This window comes from Somniosus microcephalus, unplaced genomic scaffold, assembly GCF_052327205.1.
Source record: "Somniosus microcephalus isolate GS21.2 unplaced genomic scaffold, FLI_Smic_1.0 unresolved_chr1, whole genome shotgun sequence".
Taxonomy (NCBI): Eukaryota; Metazoa; Chordata; class Chondrichthyes; order Squaliformes; family Somniosidae; genus Somniosus; species Somniosus microcephalus.
This window is the reverse complement of record NW_028225179.1, coordinates 58,748,201-58,762,820: the sequence shown is the minus strand read 5'-3', so window position 1 is coordinate 58,762,820 and position 14,620 is coordinate 58,748,201.

The following is a 14,620-nucleotide window of genomic DNA, read 5'->3' as shown; positions in this document are numbered from 1 at the left end:
CGGTGTCTAGGAACAGTGGTGTTTCCTGTAGTGAGTCCTCTTTCCTGGTGTCTATGAACAGTGGTGTTTCCAGTAGTGAGTCCCCTGTCCCGGTGTCGACGAATAGTGGTGCTTCCAGTAGTGAGTCCCCTGTCCCAGTGTCTATGAACAGTGGTATTTCCAGTAGTGAGTCCCCTGTCCCAGAGTCTATGAACATTGGTATTTCCAGCAGTGAGTCACCTGTCCCAGTGTCGATGAACAGTGATGTTTCCAGTAGTGAGTCCCCTGTCCCGGTGTCTATGAACAGTGGTGTCTCCAGTAGTCAGTCCCCTGTCCCGGTGTCTATGAACAGTGGTGTTTCCAGTAGTGAGTCCCCTGACCCGGTGTCTATGAACAGTGGTGTTTCCAGTAGTGAGTTCCGCTGTCCCGGTATCTAGGAACAGTGGTGTTTCCAGTCGTGAGTCCCCTGCCCCGGTGTCTATGAACAGTGGTGTTTCCAGTAGTGAGTCCCCTGTCACAGTTTCTGGGAACAGTGGTGCTTCCAGTAGTCAGTCTCCTCTCCCGATGTCTCTAAACAGTGGTGATTCCAGTAGTGAGTCCGCTGCCCCGTCATCTATGAACAGTGGTATTTCCAGTCGTGAGTCCCCTGTCCCGGTGTCTATGAACGATGGTGTTTCCAGTAGTGAGCCCCCTGTCCCGGTGTCTAGGAACAGTGGTGTTTCCTGTAGTGAGTCCTCTGTCCTGGTGTCTAAGAACAGTGGTGTTTCCAGTAGTGAGTCCCCTGTCCCGGTGTCTATGAACAGTGGTGTTTCCAGTGCTGAGTCCCCTGTCCCGATGTCTATGAGCAGAGGTGTTTCCAGTAGTGAGCCCCCTGTCCTGGTGTGTATGAACAGTGGTGTATCAAGTAGTGAGTCCCCTGTCCCGGTGTCTATGAACAGTGGTGTTTCCCGTAGTGAGTCCCCTGTTCCGGTGTCTATGAACAGTGGTGATTCCAGTAATGAATCCCGTGTCCCGATGTCTATGAACAGTGGTGTTTTCAGTAGTGAGTCCCCTGTCCCGGTGTCTACGAACAGTGGTGTTTCCAGTAGTGAGTCCGCTGTCCCGGTGTCTACGAACAGTGCTGTTTCCAGTAGTGAGTCCCCTGTCCCAGTGTCTATGAACAGTGGTGTTTCCAGTAGTGAGTCCCCTGTCCCGGTATCTATGAACAGTGGTGTTTCCAGTAGTGAATCCTCTGTCCCGGTGTCTATTAACAGTGGTGTTTCCAGTAGTGAGTGCCCTGTCCCACTGTCTATGAACAGTGGTGATTCCAGTCATGAGTTCCCTGTCCCGGTGTCTATGAACAGTGATGTTTTCAGTAGTGAGTCCCCTGTCCCGGTGCCTACCAACACTGGTGTTCCCAGTAGTGAGTCCCCTGTCCTGGAGTCTATGAACAGTGGTGTTTCCAGTAGTGAGTCCCCTGTCCCGGTGTCTACGAACAGTGGTGTTTCCAGTAGTGAGTCCCCTGTCCCAGTGTCTATGAACAGTGGTGTTTCCAGTAGTGAGCCCCTGTCCCGGTGTCTATGAACAGTGGTATTTCCAGTAGTGAGTCCCCTGTCCCGGTATCTATGAACAGTGGTGTTTCCAGTAGTGAATCCCCTGTCCCGGTGTCTATTAACAGTGGTGTTTCCAGTAGTGAGTGCCCTGTCCCACTGTCTATGAACAGTGGTGATTCCAGTCATGAGTTCCCTGTCCCGGTGTCTATGAACAGTGATGTTTTCAGTAGTGAGTCCCCTGTCCCGGTGCCTACCAACACTGGTGTTCCCAGTAGTGAGTCCCCTGTCCTGGAGTCTATGAACAGTGGTGTTTCCAGTAGTGAGTCCCCTGTCCCGGTGTCTACGAACAGTGGTGTTTCCAGTAGTGAGTCCCCTGTCCCAGTGTCTATGAACAGTGGTGTTTCCAGTAGTGAGCCCCTGTCCCGGTGTCTATGAACTGTGGTATTTCCAGCAGTGAGTCACCTGTCCCAGTGTCTATGAACAGTGGTGTTTCCAGTAGTGAGTCCCCTATCTCGGTGTCTATGAACAGTGATGTTTCCAGTAGTGAGTCCACATTCCCAGTGTCGATGAACAGTGGTGTTTCCAGTAGTGAGTCCCCTGTCCCGGTGTCTATGAACAGTGGTGTTTCCAGTAGTGAGTCCCCTGTCCCGGTGTCTATGAACAGTTGTGTCTCCAGTAGTCAGTCCCCTGTCCCGGTGTCTATGAACAGTGTTGTTTCCAGTAGTGCACCCCCTGTCTCGGTGTCTATGAACAGTGGTGTTTCCAGTAGTGAGTCCGCTCTCTCTGTGTCTATGAACAATGATGTTTCCAGAAATGAGTCCCATGTCCCGGTCTCTATGAACAGTAATGTTTCCAGTAGTGAGTCCGCTGTCCCGCTGTCTATGAACAGTGGTGTTTCCAGTAGTGAGTCCCCTGTCCCGGTGTCTGGGAACAGTGGGGTCTCCAGTAGTGAGTCCCCTGTCCACGTGTCTATGAACAGTGGTGTTTCCAGAAATGAGTCCCCTGTCCCGGTGTCTATGGACAGCGGTGTTTCCAGCAGTGAGTCCCTTGTCCCGGTGTCTATGAACAGTGGTGTTTCCAGTAGTGAGTCCCCTGTCCCGGTATCTATGAACAGTGGTGTTTCCAGTAGTGAGTCCCCTGTCCCGGTGTCTATTAACAGTGGTGTTTCCAGTAGTGAGTGCCCTGTCCCACTGTCTATGAACAGTGGTGATTCCAGTCATGAGTTCCCTGTCCCAGTGTCTGTGAACAGTAGTGTTTTCAGCAGTGAGTCCCCTGTCCCAGTGTCTACGAACACTGGTGTTCCCAGTAGTGAGTCTCCTGTCCCGGTGTCTATAAACAGTGGTGTTTCCAGCAGTGAGTCCCCTCTCCTGGTGTCTATGAACAGTGGTGTTTCCAGTAGTGAGTCCCCTGTCCTGGTGAGTATGAACAGTGGTGTTTCCAGTGGTGAGTCCCCTGCCCCGGTGGCTATCAACAGAGGTGTTTCCAGCAGTGAGTCCCCTGCCCCGGTGTCTATGAACAGTGGTGTTTCCAGTAGTGAGTCCCCTGTCCCAGTGTCTAGGAGCAGTGGTGTTTCCAGTAGTGAATCTCCTCTCCCTATGTCTCTAAACAGTGGTGATTCCAGTCGTGAGTCCACTGCCCCGTCATCTATGAACAGTGGTGTTTTCAGTAGTGAGTCCCCTGTCCCGTGTCTACGAACACTGGTGTTTCCAGTCGTGAGTCCCCTCTCCCGGTGTCTATGAACAGTGGTGTTTCCAGTAGTGAGCCCACTGTCCTGGTGTGTATGAACAGTGGTGTGTCCAGTAGTGAGTCCCCTGTCCCGGTGTCTATGAACAGTGGTGTTTCCCGTAGTGAGTCCCCTGTCCCGGTGTCTATGAACTGTGGTTTTTCCAGCAGTGAGTCCCCTGTCCCAGTGTCTATGAAGAGTGGTGTTTCCAGTAGTGTGTCCACTGTCCCGGTGTCTATGAACAGTGGGATTTCCAGTTGTGAGTCCCCTATTCCGCTGTCTATGAAAAGTGGTGTTTCCAGTAGTGAGTCCCCTGTCCCGGTGTCGATGAACAGTGGTGTTTCCAGCAGTGAGTGCCCTGTCAAGGTGTCTATAAACAGTGGTGCTTCCAGTAGTGTGTCCCCTGTCCTGGAGTCTATGAACAGTGGTGTTTCCAGTAGTGAGTCCACTGTCCTGGTGTCGACGAACAGTTGTGTTTCCAGTAGTGAGTCCCCTGTCCCGGTGTCTACGAACAGTGGTGTTTCCAGTAGTGATTCCCCTGTCTCGGTGTCTATGAACAGTGGCGTTCCCTGTAGTGAGTCCACTTTCCCAGTGTCGATGAACAGTGGTGTTTCCAGTAGTGAGTCCCCTGTCCCGGTGTCTATGAACAGTGGTGTCTCCAGTAGTGACTCCCCTATCCCGGTGTCTATGAACAGTGGTGTTTCCAGTAGTGCACCCCCTGTCTCGGTGTCTATGAACAGTGGTGTTTCCAGTAGTGAGTCCGCTCTCTCGGTGTCTATGAACAACGGTGTTTCCAGAAATGAGTCCCCTGTCCCGGTGTCTATGAACAGTGGTGTTTCCAGTAGTGAGTCCCCTATCCCGCTGTATATGAACAGTGGTGTTTCCAGTAGTGAGTCCCTTGTCCCGGTGTCTATGATCAGTGGTGTTTCCAGTAGCGAGACCACTGTCCCAGTGTCTAGGAACAGAAATGTTTCCAGTCGTGAGTCCACTGTCCCGGTGTCTATGAACAGTGATGTTTCCAGTAGTGAGTCCCCTGTCCCGGTGTCTAGGAACAGTGGTGTTTCCAGTAGTGAGTCCCCTGCCCCGGTGTCTATGAACAGTGGTGATTCCAGTTGTGAGTCCGCTGCCCCATCATCGAAAATAGTGGTATTTCCAGTCGTGAGTCCCCTGTCCCGGTGTCTATGAACGATGGTGTTTCCAGTAGAGAGCCCCCTGACCCGGTGTCTATGAACAGTGGTGATTCCAGTAGTGAATCCCCTGTCCCGGTGTCTATGAACAGTGGTGTTTTCAGTAGTGAGTCCCCTGTCCCGTGTCTACGAACACTGGTGTTTCCAGTCGTGAGTCCCCTGTCCCGGTGTCTATGAACAGTGGTGTTTCCAGTCGTGAGCCCCCTGTCCTGGTGTGTATGAACAGTGGTGTATCCAGTAGTGAGTCCCTTGTCCCGGTGTCTATGAACAGTAGTGATTCCCGTAGTGAGTCCCCTGTCCCGGTGTCTATGAACTGTGGTTTTTCCAGCAGTGAGTCCCCTGTCCCAGTGTCTATGAAGAGTGGTGTTTCCAGTAGTGTGTCCCCTGTCCCGGTGTCTATGAACAGTGGTGTTCCCAGTAGTGAGTCTCCTATCCCGGTGTCTAGGAACAGTGGTGTTTCCTGTAGTGAGTCCTCTTTCCTGGTGTCTATGAACAGTGGTGTTTCCAGTAGTGAGTCCCCTGTCCCGGTGTCTATGAACATTGGTGTTTCCAGTAGTGAGTCTCCTGTCCCGGTGTCTATAAACAGTGGTGTTTCCAGCAGTGAGTCCCCTGCCCGGTGTCTATGAACAGTGGTGTTTACAGTAGTGAGTCCCCTGTCCCGGTGTCTATGAACAGTGGTGTTTCCAGTGGTGAGTCCCCTGTCCCGGTGTTTATGAACAGTGGTGCTTCCAGTCGAGAGTCCCCTGTCCCGGTGTCTATGAACAGAGGTGTTTCGAATAGTGAGCCCCCTGTCCCGGTGTCTATGAACAGTGGTGATTCCAGTAGTGAATCCCGTGTCCCGGTGTCTATGAACAGTGGAATTTTCAGGAGTGAGTCCGCTGTTCCGGTGTCTACGAACACTGGTGTTTCCAGTAGTGAGTCCCCTGTCCCGGTGTCTATGAACATTGGTATTTCCAGTAGTGAGTCTCCTGTCCCGGTGTCTATAAACAGTGGTGTTTCCAGCAGTGAGACCCCTGTCCCGGTGTCTATGAACAGCGGTGCTTCCAATAGTGAGTCCCTTGTCCCAGTGTCTATGAACAGTGGTGTTTCCAGTAGTGAGTCCCCTGTCCCGGTATCTATGAACAGTGGTGTTTCCAGTAGTGAGTCCCCTGTCCCGGTGTCTATTAACAGTGGTGTTTCCAGTAGTGATTCCCCTGTCCAACTGTCTATGAACAGTGGTGATTCCAGTCGTGAGTCCCCTGTCCCGGTGTCTACGAACACTGGTGTTTCCAGTAGTGAGTCCCCTGTCCCGGTGTCTATGAACAGTGGTGTCTCCAGTAGCGAGACCCCTCTCCTGGTGTGCATTAACAGTGGCGTATCCAGTAGTGAGTCCACTGTCCCGGTGTCTATGAACAGTGGCGTTTCCAATAGTGTGTCCCCTGTCCCAGTGTCTATAACAGTGGTGTGTCCAGTCGTGACTCCCCTGTCCCGGTGTCTATGAACAGTGGTGTTTCCCGTGGTGAATCCCCTCTCCTGGTGTCTATGAACAGTGGTGTTTCCACTAGTGAGTCCCCTGTCCCGGTATCTATGAACAGTGGGGTTTCCATTAGTGAGTCCCCTGTCCCGGTGTCTATGAAAAGTGGTGTTTCCAGTCGTGAGTCCCCTGTCCCGGTGTCTATGAACAGTGGTGTTTCCAGTAGTGAGTCCACTGTCCTGGTGTCTATGAACAGTGGCGTTTCCAGTAGTGAGTCCGCTGTCCCTGTGTCTATGAACCGTGGTGTTTCCATTTATGTGTCCCCTCTGCCGGTGTCTATGAACAGTGGTGTTTCCAGTAGCGAGTCCCCTGTCCCGGTGTCTGTGAACAGTGGTATTTCCAGTGGTGAGTCCTCTGCCCCGGTGTCTATGTACAGTGGTGTTTCCAGTAGTGAGTCCCCTGTCCCGGTGTCTATGAACAGTGGTGTTTCCAGCAGTGAGTACCCTGTCCCTGTGTCTATGAACAGTGGTGATTCCAGTAGGGACTCCCCTGTGCCGGTGTCTATGAACAGTGGTGTTTTCGGTAGTGAGTCCCCTGTCCCGGTGTGTACGAACAATGGTGTTTCCAGTAGTGAGTCCCCTGTCCCGGTGTCTATGAACAGTGTTGTTTCCAGCAGTGAGTCCCCTGTCCTGGTGTGTATGAACAGTAGTGCATCCAGTCGTGAGTCCCCTGTCCCGGTGTCTATGAACAGTGGCGTTTCCAGTAGTGAGTCCGCTCTCTCGGTGTCTATGAACAATGGTGTTTCCAGAAATGAGTCCCCTGTCCCGGTGTCTATGAACAGTGGTGTTTCCAGTAGTGAGTCCCCTGTCCCGCTGTCTCTGAACAGTGGTGTTTCCAGTAGTGAGTCCCCTGTCCCGGTGTCTGGGAACAGTGGGGTCTCCAGTAGTGAGTCGCCTGTCCCGGTGTCTATGAACAGCGGTGTTTCCAGTAGTGAGTCCCTTGTCCCGGTGTCTATGATCAGTGGTGTTTCCAGTAGTGAGTCCCCTGTCCCGGTGTCTATAACAGTGGTGTGTCCAGTAGTGAGTCCCCTCTCCCGGTGTCGATGAACTGTGCTCTTTCCAGTAGTGAGTCCCCTGTCCCGGTGTCTATGAACAGTGGTGTTTCCAGTAGTGAGTCCCGTGTCCCGGTGTCTATGAACAGTGGGGTTTCCAGTCGTGAGTCCCCTCTCCCGATGAACAGTGGTGTTTCCAGTAGTGCACCTCCTGTCTCGGTGTCTATGAACAGTGATGTTTCCAGTAGTGAGTCCATTGTCCCGGTGTCTATGAAACATAGAAACATAGAAGATAGGAGCAGGACTGGTCATTCGGCCCTTCGAGCCTGCTCCGCCATTCAACGAAATCATGGCTGATCATCCAAACCCTAGCACCCGGTCCCTACACCGACAGCCATCCCTCCCAAGCCCTATCCCCGTAACTCCGCGTATTTAATCCCCCCTAACACTAAGCGCCAATTTTTTTTTTTATCATGACCTAACCCGCACATCTTTGCACTGTGGGAGGAAACCGGAGCACCCGGAGAAAACCCACGCAAACACGGGGAGAATGTGCAAACTCCACACAGACATTCACCCGAGGCCGGATTTGAACCCGGGTCCCTGGCGCTGTGAGGCAACAGTGCTAACCACTATGCCACCGTGCTGCCCTGTGGTGTTTCCAGAAATGAGTCCCCTGTCCCGGTAGCTATGAACAGTGGAGCTTCCAGTAGTGAGTCCCCTGTCCCGCTGTCTATGAACAGTGGTGCTTCCAGTAGTGAGTCCCCTGTCCCGGTGTCTGGGAGCAGTGGAGTCTCCAATAGTGATTCCCCTGTCCCCGTGTCTATGAACAGTGGGGTCTCCAGTAGTGAGTCCCCTGTCCCTGTGTCTACGAGCAGTGGTGTTTCCAGCAGTGAGTCCCATGTACGGTGTCTATGAACAGTGGTGTTTCCAGTAGTGAGTGCCTTGTCCCGGTGTCTATGAACAGTGGTGTTTCCAGTAGTGAGTCCCCTGTCCCGGTATCTATGAAAAGTGGTGTTTCCAGCAGTGAGTCTCCTGTCCCAGTGTCTATAAACAGTGGTGTTTCCAGCAGAGAGTCCCCTGTCCCGGTGTCTATGAACAGTGGTGTTTCCAGCAGTGAGTCCCCTGTCCCGGTGTCTATGAACAGTGGTGTTTCCAGTGGTGAATCCCCTGTCCCGGTGTCTATGAACAGTGGTGCTTCCAGTGTGAGTCCCCTGTCCTGGTGTCTATGAACAGTGCTGTTTCCAGTAGTGCGCCCCCTGTCCCTGTTTCTATGAACAGTGGTGTTTCCAGTCGTGAGTCCCCTGTCCCGGTGTCTATTAACAGTGGTGTTTCCAGTAGTGAGTGCCCTGTCCCACTGTCTATGAACAGTGGTGATTCCAGTCATGAGTTCCCTGTCCCAGTGTCTGTGAACAGTAGTGTTTTCAGCAGTGAGTCCCCTGTCCCAGTGTCTACGATCACTGGTGTTCCCAGTAGTGAGTCTCCTGTCCCGGTGTCTATAAACAGTGGTGTTTCCAGCAGTGAGTCCCCTCTCCTGGTGTCTATGAACAGTGGTGTTTCCAGTAGTGAGTCCCCTGTCCTGGTGAGTATGAACAGTGGTGTTTCCAGTGGTGAGTCCCCTGCCCCGGTGGCTATCAACAGAGGTGTTTCCAGCAGTGAGTCCCCTGCCCCGGTGTCTATGAACAGTGGTGTTTCCAGTAGTGAGTCCCCTGTCCCAGTGTCTAGGAGCAGTGGTGTTTCCAGTAGTGAATCTCCTCTCCCTATGTCTCTAAACAGTGGTGATTCCAGTCGTGAGTCCACTGCCCCGTCATCTATGAACAGTGGTGTTTTCAGTAGTGAGTCCCCTGTCCCGTGTCTACGAACACTGGTGTTTCCAGTCGTGAGTCCCCTCTCCCGGTGTCTATGAACAGTGGTGTTTCCAGTAGTGAGCCCACTGTCCTGGTGTGTATGAACAGTGGTGTGTCCAGTAGTGAGTCCCCTGTCCCGGTGTCTATGAACAGTGGTGTTTCCCGTAGTGAGTCCCCAGTCCCGGTGTCTATGAACTGTGGTTTTTCCAGCAGTGAGTCCCCTGTCCCAGTGTCTATGAAGAGTGGTGTTTCCAGTAGTGTGTCCACTGTCCCGGTGTCTATGAACAGTGGGATTTCCAGTTGTGAGTCCCCTATTCCGCTGTCTATGAAAAGTGGTGTTTCCAGTAGTGAGTCCCCTGTCCCGGTGTCGATGAACAGTGGTGTTTCCAGCAGTGAGTGCCCTGTCAAGGTGTCTATAAACAGTGGTGCTTCCAGTAGTGTGTCCCCTGTCCTGGAGTCTATGAACAGTGGTGTTTCCAGTAGTGAGTCCACTGTCCTGGTGTCGACGAACAGTTGTGTTTCCAGTAGTGAGTCCCCTGTCCCGGTGTCTACGAACAGTGGTGTTTCCAGTAGTGATTCCCCTGTCTCGGTGTCTATGAACAGTGGCGTTCCCTGTAGTGAGTCCACTTTCCCAGTGTCGATGAACAGTGGTGTTTCCAGTAGTGATTCCCCTGTCTCGGTGTCTATGAACAGTGGTGTCTCCAGTAGTGACTCCCCTGTCCCGGTGTCTATGAACAGTGGTGTTTCCAGTAGTGCACCCCCTGTCTCGGTGTCTATGAACAGTGGTGTTTCCAGTAGTGAGTCCGCTCTCTCGGTGTCTATGAACAACGGTGTTTCCAGAAATGAGTCCCCTGTCCCGGTGTCTATGAACAGTGGTGTTTCCAGTAGTGAGTCCCCTATCCCGCTGTATATGAACAGTGGTGTTTCCAGTAGTGAGTCCCTTGTCCCGGTGTCTATGATCAGTGGTGTTTCCAGTAGCGAGACCACTGTCCCAGTGTCTAGGAACAGAAATGTTTCCAGTCGTGAGTCCACTGTCCCGGTGTCTATGAACAGTGATGTTTCCAGTAGTGAGTCCCCTGTCCCGGTGTCTAGGAACAGTGGTGTTTCCAGTAGTGAGTCCCCTGCCCCGGTGTCTATGAACAGTGGTGATTCCAGTTGTGAGTCCGCTGCCCCATCATCGAAAATAGTGGTATTTCCAGTCGTGAGTCCCCTGTCCCGGTGTCTAGGAACAGTGGTGTTTCCTGTAGTGAGTCCTCTTTCCTGGTGTCTATGAACAGTGGTGTTTCCAGTAGTGAGTCCCCTGTCCCGGTCTCTATGAACATTGGTGTTCCCAGTAGTGAGTCTCCTGTCCCGGTGCCTATAAACAGTGGTGTTTCCAGCAGTGAGTCCCCTGCCCGGTGTCTATGAACAGTGGTGTTTCCAGTAGTGAGTCCCCTGTCCCGGTGTCTATGAACAGTGGTGTTTCCAGTCGTGAATCCCGTGTCCCGGTGTCTATGAACAGTGGAATTTTCAGTAGTGAGTCCCCTGTCCCGGTGTCTACGAACACTGGTGTTTCCAGTAGTGAGTCCCCTGTGCCGGTGTCTATGAACAGTGGTGTTTCCAATAGTGAGTCCCCTGTCCTGGTGTGTATGAACGGTGGTGTATCCAGGAGTGAGTCCTCTGTCCCGGTGTCTATGAACAGTGGTGTTTCCAGTAGGGAGTCCCCTATCCCGGTGTCTATGAACAGTGGTGTTTCCAGGAGTGAGTCCCCTGTCCCGGTGCCTATGAACAGTGGTGTTTCCAGTAGTGAGTCCCCTGTCCCGGTGTCTATGAACAGTGGTATTTCCAGTAGTGAGTCCCCTGTCCCAGAGTCTATGAACAGTGGTGTCTCCAGGAGTGAATCCCCTCTCCCGGTGTCTATGAACAGTGGTATTTCCAGTAGTGAGTCCCCTGTCACAGTGTCTAGGAACAGTGGTGCTTCCAGTCGTCAGTCTCCTCTCCCAATGTCTCTAAACAGTGGTGATTCCAGGAGTGAGTCCGCTGCCCCTTCATCTATGAAAAGTGGTATTTCCAGTCATGAGTCCGCTGTCCCGGTGTCTATGAACGATGATGTTTCCAGTAGTGAGTTCCCTGTCCTGGTGTCCAGGAACAGTGGTGTTTCCTGCAGTGAGACCCTGTCCTGGTGTCTATGAACAGTTGTGTTTCCAGCAGTGAGTCCCCTGTCGCGGTGTCTATGAACAGTGGTGTTTCCAGTAGTGAGTCTCCTGTCCCGGTGTCTATAAACAGTGGTGTTTCCAGCAGTGAGTCCCCTGTCTCGGTGTCTATGAACAGTGGTTTTTCCAGTAGTGAGTACCCTGTCCTGGTGTGTATGAACAGTGGTGTTTCCAGTGGTGAGTCCCCTGTCCCGGTGTCTATGAACAGTGGTGTTTCCAGTAGTGAGACCCCTGTCCCGGTGTCTATGAACAGTGATGTTTCCAGTGGTGAGTCCCCTGTCCCAGTGTCTATGAACAGTGGTGTTTCCAGTAGAGAGTCCCCTGTCCCGGTGTCTATGAACAGAGGTGTTTCCAGTAGTGAGCCCCCTGACCCGGTGTCTATGAACAGTGGTGATTCCAGTAGTGAATCCCCTGTCCCGGTGTCTATGAACAGTGGTGTTTTCAGTAGTGAGTCCCCTGTCCCGTGTCTACGAACACTGGTGTTTCCAGTCGTGAGTCCCCTGTCCCGGTGTCTATGAACAGTGGTGTTTCCAGTCGTGAGCCCCCTGTCCTGGTGTGTATGAACAGTGGTGTATCCAGTAGTGAGTCCCTTGTCCCGGTGTCTATGAACAGTAGTGATTCCCGTAGTGAGTCCCCTGTCCCGGTGTCTATGAACTGTGGTTTTTCCAGCAGTGAGTCCCCTGTCCCAGTGTCTATGAAGAGTGGTGTTTCCAGTAGTGTGTCCCCTGTCCCGGTGTCTATGAACAGTGGTGTTCCCAGTAGTGAGTCTCCTGTCCCGGTGTCTAGGAACAGTGGTGTTTCCTGTAGTGAGTCCTCTTTCCTGGTGTCTATGAACAGTGGTGTTTCCAGTAGTGAGTCCCCTGTCCCGGTGTCTATGAACATTGGTGTTTCCAGTAGTGAGTCTCCTGTCCCGGTGTCTATAAACAGTGGTGTTTCCAGCAGTGAGTCCCCTGCCCGGTGTCTATGAACAGTGGTGTTTACAGTAGTGAGTCCCCTGTCCCGGTGTCTATGAACAGTGGTGTTTCCAGTGGTGAGTCCCCTGTCCCGGTGTCTATGAACAGAGGTGTTTCGAATAGTGAGCCCCCTGTCCCGGTGTCTATGAACAGTGGTGATTCCAGTAGTGAATCCCGTGTCCCGGTGTCTATGAACAGTGGAATTTTCAGGAGTGAGTCCGCTGTTCCGGTGTCTACGAACACTGGTGTTTCCAGTAGTGAGTCCCCTGTCCCGGTGTCTATGAACATTGGTGTTTCCAGTAGTGAGTCTCCTGTCCCGGTGTCTATAAACAGTGGTGTTTCCAGCAGTGAGACCCCTGTCCCGGTGTCTATGAACAGCGGTGCTTCCAATAGTGAGTCCCTTGTCCCAGTGTCTATGAACAGTGGTGTTTCCAGTAGTGAGTCCCCTGTCCCGGTATCTATGAACAGTGGTGTTTCCAGTAGTGAGTCCCCTGTCCCGGTGTCTATTAACAGTGGTGTTTCCAGTAGTGATTCCCCTGTCCAACTGTCTATGAACAGTGGTGATTCCAGTAGTGAGTCCCCTGTCCCGGTGTCTACGAACACTGGTGTTTCCAGTAGTGAGTCCCCTGTCCCGGTGTCTATGAACAGTGGTGTCTCCAGTAGCGAGACCCCTCTCCTGGTGTGCATTAACAGTGGCGTATCCAGTAGTGAGTCCACTGTCCCGGTGTCTATGAACAGTGGCGTTTCCAATAGTGTGTCCCCTGTCCCAGTGTCTATAACAGTGGTGTGTCCAGTCGTGACTCCCCTGTCCCGGTGTCTATGAACAGTGGTGTTTCCCGTGGTGAATCCCCTCTCCTGGTGTCTATGAACAGTGGTGTTTCCACTAGTGAGTCCCCTGTCCCGGTATCTATGAACAGTGGGGTTTCCATTAGTGAGTCCCCTGTCCCGGTGTCTATGAAAAGTGGTGTTTCCAGTCGTGAGTCCCCTGTCCCGGTGTCTATGAACAGTGGTGTTTCCAGTAGTGAGTCCACTGTCCCGGTGTCTATGAACAGTGGCGTTTCCAGTAGTGAGTCCGCTGTCCCTGTGTCTATGAACCGTGGTGTTTCCATTTATGTGTCCCCTCTGCCGGTGTCTATGAACAGTGGTGTTTCCAGTAGCGAGTCCCCTGTCCCGGTGTCTGTGAACAGTGGTATTTCCAGTGGTGAGTCCTCTGCCCCGGTGTCTATGTACAGTGGTGTTTCCAGTAGTGAGTCCCCTGTCCCGGTGTCTATGAACAGTGGTGTTTCCAGCAGTGAGTACCCTGTCCCGGTGTCTATGAACAGTGGTGATTCCAGTAGGGACTCCCCTGTGCCGGTGTCTATGAACAGTGGTGTTTTCGGTAGTGAGTCCCCTGTCCCGGTGTGTACGAACAATGGTGTTTCCAGTAGTGAGTCCCCTGTCCCGGTGTCTATGAACAGTGTTGTTTCCAGCAGTGAGTCCCCTGTCCTGGTGTGTATGAACAGTAGTGCATCCAGTCGTGAGTCCCCTGTCCCGGTGTCTATGAACAGTGGCGTTTCCAGTAGTGAGTCCGCTCTCTCGGTGTCTATGAACAATGGTGTTTCCAGAAATGAGTCCCCTGTCCCGGTGTCTATGAACAGTGGTGTTTCCAGTAGTGAGTCCCCTGTCCCGCTGTCTCTGAACAGTGGTGTTTCCAGTAGTGAGTCCCCTGTCCCGGTGTCTGGGAACAGTGGGGTCTCCAGTAGTGAGTCGCCTGTCCCGGTGTCTATGAACAGCGGTGTTTCCAGTAGTGAGTCCCTTGTCCCGGTGTCTATGATCAGTGGTGTTTCCAGTAGTGAGTCCCCTGTCCCGGTGTCTATAACAGTGGTGTGTCCAGTAGTGAGTCCCCTCTCCCGGTGTCGATGAACTGTGCTCTTTCCAGTAGTGAGTCCCCTGTCCCGGTGTCTATGAACAGTGGTGTTTCCAGTAGTGAGTCCCGTGTCCCGGTGTCTATGAACAGTGGGGTTTCCAGTCGTGAGTCCCCTCTCCCGATGAACAGTGGTGTTTCCAGTAGTGCACCTCCTGTCTCGGTGTCTATGAACAGTGATGTTTCCAGTAGTGAGTCCATTGTCCCGGTGTCTATGAAACATAGAAACATAGAAGATAGGAGCAGGACTGGTCATTCGGCCCTTCGAGCCTGCTCCGCCATTCAACGAAATCATGGCTGATCATCCAAACCCTAGCACCCGGTCCCTACACCGACAGCCATCCCTCCCAAGCCCTATCCCCGTAACTCCGCGTATTTAATCCCCCCTAACACTAAGCGCCAATTTTTTTTTTTATCATGACCTAACCCGCACATCTTTGCACTGTGGGAGGAAACCGGAGCACCCGGAGAAAACCCACGCAAACACGGGGAGAATGTGCAAACTCCACACAGACATTCACCCGAGGCCGGATTTGAACCCGGGTCCCTGGCGCTGTGAGGCAACAGTGCTAACCACTATGCCACCGTGCTGCCCTGTGGTGTTTCCAGAAATGAGTCCCCTGTCCCGGTAGCTATGAACAGTGGAGCTTCCAGTAGTGAGTCCCCTGTCCCGCTGTCTATGAACAGTGGTGCTTCCAGTAGTGAGTCCCCTGTCCCGGTGTCTGGGAGCAGTGGAGTCTCCAATAGTGATTCCCCTGTCCCCGTGTCTATGAACAGTGGGGTCTCCAGTAGTGAGTCCC